This window comes from Aegilops tauschii, chromosome 2 (assembly GCF_002575655.3).
Source record: "Aegilops tauschii subsp. strangulata cultivar AL8/78 chromosome 2, Aet v6.0, whole genome shotgun sequence".
Classification (NCBI taxonomy): domain Eukaryota; kingdom Viridiplantae; phylum Streptophyta; class Magnoliopsida; order Poales; family Poaceae; genus Aegilops; species Aegilops tauschii.
The window spans coordinates 418,585,313-418,599,205 of record NC_053036.3 but is presented as its reverse complement, the minus strand read 5'-3'; the positions used below and the strand labels follow the sequence as shown (position 1 = coordinate 418,599,205).

At 49.7% G+C, this 13,893-nt stretch overlaps 1 long non-coding RNA gene and 1 other non-coding gene across 3 annotated transcripts; both read left to right on the top strand.

Annotated features, from left to right (window-relative positions):
- Nucleotides 1-8,017: 8,017 nt before the first annotated feature.
- On the top strand, nucleotides 8,018-10,920 carry LOC109754473 (putative F-box/FBD/LRR-repeat protein At5g56810). Its single transcript, XR_006670308.2, has 3 exons — nucleotides 8,018-9,038; nucleotides 9,144-10,070; nucleotides 10,314-10,920. It is a non-coding gene; the product is annotated as a putative F-box/FBD/LRR-repeat protein At5g56810 (transcript).
- A 227-nt stretch (nucleotides 10,921-11,147) lies between these two features.
- On the top strand, nucleotides 11,148-13,571 carry LOC141041885 (uncharacterized). Of its 2 annotated transcripts, none has more exons than XR_012203681.1 (4): nucleotides 11,148-11,766; nucleotides 12,095-12,297; nucleotides 12,593-12,715; nucleotides 13,447-13,571. It is a non-coding gene; the product is annotated as an uncharacterized lncRNA (long non-coding RNA). The 2 variants fall into 2 exon arrangements; XR_012203680.1 differs by lacking the exon at nucleotides 11,148-11,766 and adding an exon at nucleotides 11,832-11,969 and having other exon boundaries at nucleotides 13,447-13,554.
- The last annotated feature ends 322 nt before the right edge of the window (nucleotides 13,572-13,893 follow it).

Below are 13,893 nucleotides of genomic sequence, written 5' to 3'. Positions count from 1 at the left end.
CCAACTCCGAGATGCTTGCACCAGCCCATAGATTGAGTGCTGGAGCTTGCATACTTTGTTAGCATTCTTAGGATTGACAAAACCTTCCGGCTGCATCATATACAATTCTTCCTTAAGGAAGCCGTTAAGGAATGCCGTTTTGACGTCCATCTGCCATATCTCATAATCATAGTATGCGGCAATTGCTAACATGATTCGGATGGACTTCAGCTTCGCTACGGGTGAGAAAGTCTCATCGTAGTCAACCCCTTGAACTTGTCGATAACCCTTAGCGACAAGTCGAGCCTTATAGATGGTCACATTACCATCCGCGTGTGTCTTCTTCTTAAAGATCCATTTATTTTCTATGGCTCACCGATCATCGGGCAAGTCAATCAAAGTCCATACTTCGTTTTCATACATGGATCCTATCTCAGATTTCATGGCTTCTAGCCATTTGTCGGAATCCGGGCCCGCCATCGCTTCTTCATAGTTCGAAGGTTCACCGTTGTCTAACAACATGATTTCCAGGACAGGGTTGCCGTACCACTCTGGTGCGGAACGTGTCCTTGTGGACCTACGAAGTTCAGCAGTAACTTGATCCGAAGCTTCATGATCATCATCATTAACTTCCTCCCCAGTCGGTGTAGGCACCACAGGAACATCTTCCCGCGCTGCGCTACTTTCCGGTTCGGAAGGGGTGACTATCACCTCATCAAGTTCCACTTTCCTCCCACTCAATTCTTTCGAGAGAAACTCTTTCTCCAGAAAGGACCCGTTCTTGGCAACAAAGATCTTGCCTTTGGATCTGAGGTAGAAGGTATACCCAATGGTTTCCTTAGGGTATCCTATGAAGACGCATTCTTCCGACTTGGGTTCGAGCTTTTCAGGTTGAAGTTTCTTGACATAAGCATCGCATCCCCAAACTTTTAGAAACGACAGCTTAGGTTTCTTCCCAAACCATAATTCATACGGTGTCGTCTCAACGGATTTCGACGGAGCCCTATTTAAAGTGAATGCGGCAGTCTCTAAAGCATAGCCCCAAAATGAGAGCGGTAAATCGGTAAGAGACATCATAGATCGCACCATATCCAATAGAGTGCGATTACGACGTTTGGACACACCTTTCGTTGAGGTGTTCCAGGCGGCGTGAGTTGTGAAACGATTCCACATTTCTTTAAGTGCGTACCGAATTCGTCACTTAAATATTCTCCACCACGATCTGATCGTAAGAACTTTATTTTCCTGTCACGTTGATTCTCAACCTCACTCTGAAATTCCTTGAACTTTTCAAAGGTTTCAGACTTGTGTTTCATTAGGTAGACATACCCATATCTACTTAAGTCATCAGTGAGAGTGAGAACATAACGATATCCTCCGCGAGCCTGAACACTCATTGGACCGCACACATCGGTATGTATGATTTCCAATAAGTTGGTTGCTCGCTCCATTGTTCCGGAGAACGGAGTCTTGGTCATCTTACCCATGAGGCATGGTTCGCACGTGTCAAATGATTCGTAATCAAGAGACTCCAAAAGTCCATCTGCATGGAGCTTCTTCATGCGTTTGACACCAATGTGACCAAGGCGGCAGTGCCACAAGTATGTGGGACTATCGTTATCAACTTTACATCTTTTGGTATTCACACTATGAATATGTGTAACATCACGTTCGAGATTCATCAAGAATAAACCATTGACCAGCGGGGCATGACCATAAAACATATCTCTCATATAAATAGAACAACCATTATTCTCGGATTTAAATGAGTAGCCATCTCGAATTAAACGAGATCCAGATACAATGTTCATGCTCAAAGCTGGCACTAAATAACAATTATTGTGGTTTAAAACTAATCCCGTAGGTAAATGCAGAGGTAGCGTGCCGACGGCAATCACATCGACCTTGGAACCATTCCCGACGCGCATCGTCACCTCGTCCTTTGCCAGTCTCCGCTGATTCCGCAGTTCCTATTTTGAGTTACAAATATGAGCAACCGCACCGGTATCAAATACCCAGGAGCTACTACGAGTACTGGTAAGGTACACATCAATTACATGTATATCACATATACCTTTGGTGTTGCCGGCCTTCTTGTCCGCTAAGTATTTGGGGCAGTTCCGCTTCCAGTGACCACTTCCCTTGCAATAAAAGCACTCAGTCTCAGACTTGGGTCCATTCTTCGACTTCTTCCCGGCAACTGGCTTACCGGGCGCGGAAACTCCCTTGCCGTCCTTCTTGAAGTTCCTCTTACCCTTGCCTTTCTTGAACTTAGTGGTTTTATTCACCATCAACACTTGATGTTCTTTTCTGATCTCCACCTCCGCTGATTTCAGCATTGAATATACCTCAGGAATGGTCTTTTCCATCCCCTGCATATTGAAGTTCATCACAAAGCTCTTGTAGCTCGGTGGAAGCGACTGAAGGATTCTGTCAATGACCGCGTCATCCGGGAGATTAACTCCCAGCTGAGACAAGTGGTTGTGTAACCAAGACATTTTGAGTATGTGCTCACTAACAGAACTATTTTCCTCCATTTTACAGCTGAAGAACTTGTCGGAGACTTCATATCTCTCGACCCGGACATGAGCTTGGAAAACCATTTTCAGCTCTTCGAACATCTCATATGCTCCATATTTCTCAAAACGCTTTTGGAGACCCGGTTCTAAGCTGTAAAGCATGCCGCACTGAACGAGGGAGTAATCATCAGCACATGATTGCCAAGCGTTCATAACGTCTTGGTTCTCTGGGATTGGTGCTTCACCTAGCGGTGCTTCTAGGACATAATCTTTCTTGGCAGCTATGAGGATGATCCTCAGGTTCCGGACCCAGTTCGTATAGTTGCTGCCATCATCTTTCAGCTTGGTTTTCTCTAGGAACGCGTTGAAGTTGAGGACAACGTGGGCCATTTGATCTACAAGACATATTGTAAAGATTTTAGACTAAGTTCATGATAATTAAGTTCATCTAATCAAATTATTCAATGAACTCCCACTCAGATAGACATCCCTCTGGTCATCTAAGTGAAACATGATCCGAGTTAACTAGGCCGTGTCCGATCATCACGTGAGACGGACTAGTCAAGATCGGTGAACATCTCCATGTTGATCGTATCTTCTATACGACTCATGCTCGACCTTTCGGTCTTCCGTGTTCCGAGGCCATGTCTGTACATGCTAGGCTCGTCAAGTCAACCTAAGTGTATTGCGTGTGTTCCGAGGCCATGTCTGTACATGCTAGGCTCGTCAACACCCGTTGTATGCGAACGTTAGAATCTATCACACCCGATCATCACGTGGTGCTTCGAAACAACGAAACTTCGCAACGGTGCACAGTTAGGGTGAACACTTTCTTGAAATTATTATTAGGGATCATCTTACTTACTATCGTCGTTCTAAGCAAATAAGATGCAAAACATGATAAACATCTCATGCAATCAAATAGTGACATGATATGGCCAATATCATTTTGCTCCTTTGATCTCCATCTTCGGGGCGCCATGATCATCTTCGTCACCGGCATGACACCATGATCTCCATCATTGTGTCTTCATGAAGTTGTCACGCCAACGATTACTTCTACTTCTATGGCTAACGCGTTTAGCAATAAAGTAAAGTAATTTACATGGCGTTATTCAATGACACGCAGGTCATACAAAATAATAAAGACAACTCCTATGGCTCCTGCCGGTTGTCATACTCATCGACATGCAAGTCGTGATTCCTATTACAAGAATATGATCAATCTCATACATCACATATATCATTCATCACATCTTCTGGCCATATCACATCACAAGGCACATGCTGCAAAAACAAGTTAGACGTCCTCTAATTGTTGTTGCAAGTTTTTACGTGGCTTGTATAGGTTTCTAGCAAGAACGTTTCTTACCTACGTAAAACCACAACGTGATATGCCAATTTCTATTTACCCTTCATAAGGACCCTTTTCATCGAATCCGTTCCGACTAAAGTGGGAGAGACAGACACCCGCTAGCCACCTTATGCAACTAGTGCATGTCAGTCGGTGGAACCAGTCTCACGTAAGCGTACGTGTAAGGTCGGTCCAGGCCTCTTCATCCCACAATACCGCCGAAACAAGATAAGACTAGTAGTGGCAAGAAAAATTGACAACATCTACGCCCACAACTGCTTTGTGTTCTACTCGTGCATAGTAACTACGCATAGGCCTGGCTCATGATGCCACTGTTGGGGATCGTAGCAGAATTTTAAAATTTCCTACGCATCACCAAGATCCATCTATGGAGTATACTAGCAACGAGGGGAAAGGAGTGCATCTACATACCCTTGTAGATCGCAAGCGGAAGCGTTCCAATGAACGGGGTTGATGGAGTCGTACTCGCCGTGATCCAAATCACTGATGACCGAGTGCCGAACGGACGGCACCTCCGCGTTCAACACACGTACGGAGCAGCGACGTCTCCTCCTTCTTGATCCAGCAAGGGGGAAGGAGAGGTTGATGGAGATCCAGCAGCACGACGGCGTGGTGGTGGATGTAGCGGGATCTCGGCAGGGATTCGCCAAGCTTCTGCGAGAGGGAGAGGTGTTGCAGGGGGAGAGGGAGGCGCTAGGGGCTATGGTACTGCTGCCCTCCCTCCCCGCCACTATATATAGGCCCCTCTGGGAGGGGGGCGGCGGCCAGGGGGGAAACTTGCCCCCCAAGGCAAGTGGGGCGCCCCCCACCCCTAGGGTTTTCAACCCTAGGCGCAGGGGCAGGCCCAAGGGGGGCGCCCCAGCCCACTAAGGGTTGGTTCCCTTCCCACTTCAGCCCATGGGGCCCTCCGGGATAGGTGGCCCCACCCGGTGGACCCCCGGGACCCTTCCGGTGGTCCCGGTACAATACCGATAACCCCCGAAACTTTCCCGGTGGCCGAAACTTGACTTCCTATATATAATTCTTCACCTCCGGACCATTCCGGAACTCCTCGTGACGTCCGGGATCTCATCCGGGACTCCGAACAACTTTCGGGTTTCCGCATACTCATATCTCTACAACCCTAGCGTCACCGAACCTTAAGTGTGTGTAGACCCTACGGGTTCGGGAGACATGCAGACATGACCGAGACGCCTCTCCGGTCAATAACCAACAGCGGGATCTGGATACCCATGTTAGCTCCCACATGTTCCACGATGATCTCATCGGATGAACCACGATGTCGAGGATTCAATCAATCCCGTATTCAATTCCCTTTGTCCATCGGTATGTTACTTGCCCGAGATTCGATCGTCGGTATCCCAATACCTTGTTCAATCTCGTTACCGGCAAGTCTCTTTACTCGTACCGTAATGCATGATCCCGTGGCTAACTCCTTAGTCACATTGAGCTCATTATAATGATGCATTACCGAGTGGGCCCAGAGATACCTCTCCGTCACACGGAGTGACAAATCACAGTCTCGATCCGTGCCAACCCAACAAACACTTTCGGAGATACCCGTAGTGTACCTTTATAGTCACCCAGTTACGTTGTGACGTTTGGCACACCCAAAGCACTCCTACGGCATCCGGGAGTTGCACGATCTCATGGTCTAAGGAAATGATACTTGAGATTGGAAAAGCTCTAGCAAACGAACTACACGATCTTTTGTGCTATGCTTAGGGTTGGGTCTTGTCCATCACATCATTCTCCTAATGATGTGATCCCGTTATCAATGACATCCAATGTCCATAGTCAGGAAACCCATGACTATCTGTTGATCAACGAGCTAGTCAACTAGAGGCTTACTAGGGACACGTTGTGGTCTATGTATTCACACATGTATTACGATTTCCGGATAATACAATTATAGCATGAACGATAGACAATTATCATGAACAAAGAAATATAATAATAACCATTTATTATTGCCTCTAGGGCATATTTCCAACAGACGCACCCACATGTTGCACCGGATCCAATGGAGGAAGCTGCCAGGCCACCGGCTGCCGGCCACCCGCCACAACTACAGCGAACGTTCGGCCACCTGCCGCCTCCGCACAGCCGTGCGAGTTATCCCCACGCATGTCTCTCACCCCGAACTGCCAGTCGCACCGGCGCGTGGAGGCGCCACCACCCATGTCCAAATCAGAGCCGGGAAGCCCGCTCTGCCCACTGCCCGAGGAGGCGCCGGTGAGGAACCATGGCTCCTCCCCAACGGGGAAGGTGGTGACCGCGGCCAGATGAATCAACACCCTATACTGCAAAGTCTTTGGCTAATAAACCTCCCGCTGCTCCTCCGGCTCCAGCACCGCCAACCATTTGCTAGTAGGGATCGCCTCCGGGTCCGCTGTCCAGGCAAGCAGCTTGAAAGAGGCCAGGTCAGACCGCGACGAGGTCTCCAGCGCGATGGACTCGATGAAGCACGAGCCGCCCAAGAGACTTTCAACCACCTCGAGCTCCCAAGCGTGGGGGGTGCCTTCCAACTCCAAACTGACCCTGATCCGGAGCGCCGCGAACACCACCTAGTTCTGTTGAATCCACCTCCTGAATGCAAGCCTGATCCCTCTGAACTCCAACACCGGCTGCAAACCAACACTGGCTCGATCCTCCTGCCTCGCAAACACCACCAAGAAATCCTTCGGCATGAACCTGTGAACAGACACTCTATCCGGCGAGACACCACGCTTCTCATGCAGCGCCTGCAGCACCAGCTCCGGCGAGAGCTCCGACCTGTCTCCATTGCAATACACGACCATGGCGTTCTGGAGACGCCCCTCGAGCTCCACCATAGCCCTCAAACGCCTGACAACACATAGCTCAGCCGGCGCCATCTCCAGATCAGGGGCGATCACCAGACGAGGATCCGCCGGGCGGGGCCAGACCGCCGCGCCGCAACGCCCGGGAGCGACGAAGAAGGAGGCGGCAACGCACGCGGCGCCGAGTGGCTTGGCCTGGACGGACCCGAGCGATCTCCCACGAGCCTGAAGCGCCTCTTGCCACCTTGGCAGCAGCGTCGCGCCTGAGCTCCTCCACCGGCGACGGACTGCACGGCCTCTTGCACTGGCTGGCGACGTGACCGGACAACCCGCAACGGAGGCACACCACCTTGTTCGTGCAGTCCTTCAGAAAAGTGGCCCTTCTCGAGACACTTGAAGCATCTGTCCCGCATCTCCGGCGAGACCTCCTTGCGGCCGGGCGAAGGGCGCCGGGGAATCTCCACCGACGGCCGCTCCTCGAGGCGGCGCTTCCAAAGCGTCCGCTTTGAGGCAGGCGCTTCCTGCCATGGCGAGATCCGCCGCGACGGGCCGCCCTCGAGACCCGCCTCCGGCCGAACCGCGGGGTCCCCGCCCCCAACCGAGCTCTCCGACGCCGACGCCGACAAGAGGCCAAGACCAGAGACGACCGGACGCTCCCCCTGGAAAGCCGAGGTGACGGAGCGAGGACTGGATCCCATGGCGCAACGCGGGGGGGGGGGGGGGGGGGGGAAGAGCGTGCGGAGAAGAAGAGGAGCGCACCGCGCGAGGAAGGGCAGGGTAGCCGCTGGAGCCGGAGCGACTAGCGGCGGGGAGGTGTACGCCGGCGTCGGAGTAACGCACGACGGGGTGGCTCTCTCGCTCTTGCTCACGCAGATGTTTTGTCAAACACAGAGCCGCTCGCGAAAATGAAAGAGAAAGAGTCGTGCTGTAAAGTCACATGATAATTCGCTGGATGTGGTTCCCCTAAAAGAAAGATAATTCGCTGGCTGTGGTTCCCCTAAGAAAAAATTTAATTCGCTGGATGTGGTAGCATAAGACTAGCCACAATGGGTAGTAACATAGAGTAGTAACATGCCCATATTACTATTCTATGTTACTACCTCTATAGTGGGAAGTAACATATGCGTGGTAACATGCAATACTTTATTTATTATGCTATAGACTCATCTTGCTTTGATATGTGTGATGTTACAGTAACTAGCTAAGTTACTAGAACTACCTCTCTCTTCATTAACCCATTGCCACATAGATAAATTTGCTCAGAGTTGGACTTGAAGTTACTACTGAAGTTACTACCACTGTGGCTAGTCTAAGAGGAACCCTAGCCGATCGTGGGGATCCGCAGGCGCCGCCCCTCCCCTGCGGCAACACCTACCCCTTCCCTGCTCCGCTCCCGCCTGCCACCACCACTCTCCCCCGCCGCCATCCCCCGCGACAGCCCGCTGCCCCATACCTCCCGTCCTGCTCCGGCCACCACGACTCTCCTCCGTCGTCATCCCCTGCGACAGCCCCCTACCCCACACCTCCCGTCCGGCTCCGGCCACCACGATCTCCTGCGGCGGTCCCCTACCCCACACCTGCCGTCCGGCGCCAACCCCTGCGACAGCCCCCTATCCAATACCTGCCGTTCGCCGCTGGCCACCACACCATCCCTTGCGACAGCCCCCACTGCAACCCCTGCCATCCGCCGCCGGCCTCCATCGCTCTCCTTCGTCGCCACCTCCGCTGCCTGGGTTAATATGCCTGGCTGCGTTTCGGGCGAAATAATCTCGCGGGAGACGGAGTTGATTTGCTTCTGTTCGTGCGGCAGGCGCAGTCTAAAAGGAGTAATTTTTTTTTCCGGAGGAGTCTGTCTGTTGAGAAGTTGTAATCGGGATCCTCTTCCTCTCCTCTAATAATCTCCTCCCTTTTGTAGGAATTGTGCAATCGGGGAAGAGAAGAGATAAATTTCTGTTTGTGCGGCAAGGGCTGTCCAAAAGGAGGAATTTTTCCGGGTCTATTAAGGAGTTGTAATCAGGATCCTCCCCCCTCTCCTTTAATATCTCCTCCCTTCTGGACTAGAGCTGGCCTTAATAAATAGAGAGTCGGAGGAGTAGGAAGGGCCCCTCGTCGATCGAATAAGTTGGCGTCCCTGATTTGATTTTTGCCGGCGATTAGTCTCCTTTCTTGCGCCGGCCTAAATAAGCAGAGGAGGAGTAGTAGGGGGGATTCGAATATGGGCAGATCAGGCATCTGCCGCTTGTCGCAGATCCAATAAGGTCGATCCAAATAGTTCAGGCGTCTCATCATCAAGAACAGTTTTTTCAACAAGACCAGTTGATCTGATCAGCCATGACGAAGAAAAGACGTCACCGCAGAAACAACGTAAGTTTTGTTTCTGTTTTGTTTCTGTTGTGCCTGATTGATATTTGTACTATGTACTAGTACAAACGAAAGGTTCTTCTAAAGACTGACTATTTGTTGTCCCAGGTAAATGCAACACAGAAAGCAACTCTCAACAAAGACGCTGCTGGCAGCGAAGAAGTCGGAGACAGGCTTAGCAAGCTGCCTAATGACATTCTACTCAACATTCTGGAGAGGGTGGACACGCTCGATGCAATAAGGACCTGCATCCTCTCGAAGCGAATGATGAAGCTCTGCACCGAGCTCTCGCAGTTCTTCCTAAGTTGTAGTTCCATTCCAGGTCACAATGTTAGAACCAACAGTGAATATGTCAGAACCAACAGTGCTGTGGCTCATGTAACGGATAATATCTTGAGCACAAAGAGTCCGGAGATCACCATTAGCAAACTCAAAATCAGATTCATCTTGATGCAACCTGATTGTTACACAATTGGCAAATCTGTCGCCCGCACCATGGCAACACAGAAGGTTGGTGCAGCTGAGTTTGAGATCATAACAGAGAAAATTCATAAGAAGTGTTCTCCTGCCGATCTCCTCGATCATGCGAAGCAGTTCAATGATTTTTTCAGTGCTTGTCTGGATGCATTTGCTGGCCTCAAGCGCCTGTGGCTGCGCAATATGAGGTTTGGTGAAAGTGACATACCCAACATCCTCAGCACTTGCAAGCTCTTGGAGTCTTTGCATTTAACCAATTGCGACTCGGGGATGAATTCTGTGGTGCAACTAGAACATGCTAAACTTACTGAGCTCGAGGTCAAGTATGGGAAATTTGAGATAGTTGAGCTGACATGTCTACCAAAACTCCAACGGGTGAGCTATAAGGGCTGGTTCAACTCTCATAAAGGTCCCCTGTATTTTGGTTTTGTACCACAGCTTTCAAAGTTGAGGCTTACTAAAATTGGCACCCGACCAACTAGGACTCTTGAGTTAAGTCAGCTCCTTGATAATGTTCCTCACATAGGCAACCTGCATCTGGATTTTCAAAGTGAAAAGGTACTAATTAGCCATTTGAATCATACCTGTCCATTCTCACTCTATATATGATGGTTATATGTAATACTCCCTCCGTTCCATATTAAGTGTCACTGATTTAGTACAAAGTTGTAATAAATCAGCTACACACAATATGGAACGGAGGGAGTAACAGTAGTAGCTTAAGTTGGTCTTCTCCACCAGTTGAGAATGTGATTTATATGCAACTTGCACTCAGTTTGTAAATTGTTTTTTCTTTCCCAGATTTGGGTTCTGCCAGAAAGCCCGAAGCTGCTCAGGCCTGTGCTCAGCCAACTACAGCAGGTGAATCTGGACAATCTTTCTGAAGGATGTGATTTAGCTTGGACAATGTTTATTCTTGAAGCTGCACCGTCCCTAAAAGAGCTCTGCATCACAGTCTTGGATCATTGGTGCAATATGGTGATGAGAGACAAAGAGTTCCGGAAGAACAATGGTTTCTGTGAAAAGGCAGACGTGGACCCCCCCCCCCCCCCCCCCCCCCCCCTGATTTCAAGCACAAGAATCTGGTTAAGCTCACCATCTATGGCTTCCAACCCGACGACATCTTTGTGCGATTCATCAGGTGTGTCATGGAACATGCGGTTAATATGGCAGAGATATCTCTGCATGACAGGAAGAAGGTATGTCTGCGCTGTGGTGTCTTGGATCCCGAGATGAAGTACCCATCGAGGTATCCACGGAATGCTGATGAACGCACACATATCACTGAAGAATTGGGGAGGTCTTTGCCTGCTATGGTTCGCTTGTGGACGTAATTGACAAAAAGAGATGTACTACCTAGTAGTCTCTACTCCTAATGTCTCAGTTGGTAGTCTCCGTTCCGGGTTTATTTTCGTCTCACCATTTTCGTCCGGTTTTTTTTCGTCCTCGCTCCCACCTCCCACCTCGACAAAAAATCTCAACAAAAAACGGAGAACCAAAACCCACCTTAGAAGGGAGCGATGCCCCTCGCACGCCAGAGAATCGAACGACAAAAAACCTACGAAGAAAAACCAACGAAAAAACGCCAGAGAATCGAACGACAAAAAACCTACGAAGAAAAACCAACGAAAAAAAACCCTCGAGCTCCGACGGGAACGAGGCTCCCCTCGATCTCAAACAACGCTAGGGTTTGCCCAGCCGCCACGCTCCGCGCTGCCGCCCAAGGCCCGCTCCGCCCCCACCGCTCCCCGCAACGCCACTGCCGGAGGGCCGGCCGGCGAAGCCGCGCCGCGCCCAGGGACGGCAGCGTTGGGGCGGTTCCGTCTCCCTACCTCCTGCCAGAGCCCCCACCCCACCATACGTAGATTTGGCCGGGAGCCCCGCCGCCGATGAGGGCCACACCGGCGATCTCGCGCAACCTACCTGCCTCCTGTTTCCTCTCCGTTCTCCTCCTTCTCTCTCCAACCCTTGTTCATCCGCGGCCGCAGCTCGCCCCGATTCATGGCCCTCTCCTTCCGCCAACTCTGGTCCGTCACCGGTCGTCTGTGGCGCGAGCGTCGCGCCTCCTCCTCAACCTCCTCGATCCGTGATGCCCTAACTGCACTGCGCACTTGCGCCTCGCGAGCCATGGCCACCTTTTGCCGAGCTGCGGGATCGACGTCTGACCGCCACCACGACCGGCCTCTTGCGAAGGTCCCGGTCGCCGTCTCCTGTGCCTTTGGACCTTGGGAGCGACTGGGTGATTATATGCCAGGTAATCTATTTTGCTGAATTTGTTCAGAAGGAAAATCCTTGAGGTAACATATGTGCAGGACGATGGGAAGACGAGCTAGAGGCCAAAAGCAATATTGCAACACCATGCGTGAGGAACATGATTCTGCCAGTATTTAAGCATTATACTTGCTAACTGAGAGCTTAATTATCTTTGATGCAACCAGTCCGTCCAAGCATGCAAATGTACGATTCATGTGCCTAGAATCAGTACTTTTGCATGTCTGATGCATATAGAAATATCCAAATTCGGCCATTAATTTCCCTTTTAGTATTTACTAATATTTTTTTTATTGTTTTGGTTGATCCAGAGTTGATTTGGGATGTAGAGATTAAAGAACAGCAAAATCGTAAGCCATCGGGTCAGGACGTCATGTTCAGAATTGTCTTGGCATCTTCCAGTGTGGCGACGATGTTGATTGTCGGGATTTGAAGATAAGTGTGCTCCATACCGTGGCTGAGCCTGTCGGTTTCGCACAGTGGCTGCACGACACCTCATGGACCCGATGTGAAGGTAGCATATGCTATTCTACAGTGCTTGCCCTCTGAAATCTTAATTGTTGGTTGTACAGTTAGTGCTAAACTGCAGTAATCTACTGCACTTGCATCTGAATTGTACATTTAATAAGTTAATACTTGAGAGTTAAGATAGATCAGTAATCTGGTTGGGGCTCTATCGTTAAGATAGATCAGTAATCTGCAAGCATAAAGTCAATGTCCTGCTATGCCGCATAATTACAGTGCTTTCACATTATGGTAAATTTGTTTCCTAGAAGTAAAATCTTTGTTAGTGCCAATTCATGGTGCAGGACAAGTAAGCCATCCACACGAAGTCGGCGGCAGCAAGGGTGTGGGGCGTCGGGAGGAGCATCTGGGTTGAAGGTTCTGGCCCTCGCCATTGAGACTACCGTGGTCGTCGCCGAGTACATCTGGTATGTACGCAACGAACCTCCCTAATGCAATGCCGCTGCTGTTTATTTCATCTTTTGATTGCGGCAGACTATATTCAACGAACCTGCATATTTTGATCAATTATTTTTATTAGATTAGCAATGGGAGCTTACTGTTCAGTGAGGATTTTCCCCCTTAAAGTCATATTGTTAATATCCAAAAAAAATTAATGGGTGGGTGGTGATGTCCCACTGCTTTGCCCTTTTAATTCCAGCACTTAAATAAGAATTGGAGGGCAGACATTGCACAAATGGATCATGTGGCATTTACTATTGTTGTATTATCATATCTAGCATCTCTCTATAAAAAATAAATCTAGCATTAATTTTGAACTTCTGATGATGTAAGGTAAACACAGAGGCATATCTCCGTCATAGTTGCATCCTTTATAGCAGAGATTTTGTTATGAAAAATTTATTTTGTTGATGGAAGCCTTTGTGCTTCTGTCACTTAAGACGTGAAGTTTTTGTAGACAATCTTAGGGCGTGAAGTGGGATGCAACATCTATAGATCTACTGAGACTAAAAGGTGGTTGTTAGTTAGGTTCTGATTGTGCCAATCAATAATACACAATTGTTACTAGGGTTTGGCTAGGGATGCCATCCATCAACTCCTGTTTTAAAGTGTGCTTGTGAGATGCAATCCGATCTCTCTATCTTTCCCGCTGAGATGCAGAGGAGCTCGGTGTTTTAGGGTTTGGCTGTTGCTGCAGGGGAAGGTGGAGCTGCGAGGAAACAAGACAGGTGGACAATGCGACAGGAAGCAAGAATGAATCTCTAATCAATCTACTGTCTCCCTTGAGTCGGAGTGAACGTACCACCTACCATGGTTTTTTTGGTACCTGCTCCCACCTAACGCTCAACCGCGTAGAACCAAAAAAAACTCCTGCTGAGTCCCCCGCCCGCCCCCACACCCTCGCATCATGAGTGAAAAACCATCCACGAAGCGAAGCAAATAAAATCTACGAAAATTAACCAGCGAAAAAAAAACACAAACGAATCGCACGCAGGTTCGACGGGGCTCCCCTCGATCTGTTTCCCAGGTCGATCCTCGGGACGCCCCAGCGGCGACAGCCCTTCACCATCGCCGAGATCCGAGAGGAGCCGCCGCCACCGAGGTCCGGGAGGAGCCGCCGCCGCACCGTCTTCCTCCTCCGCCG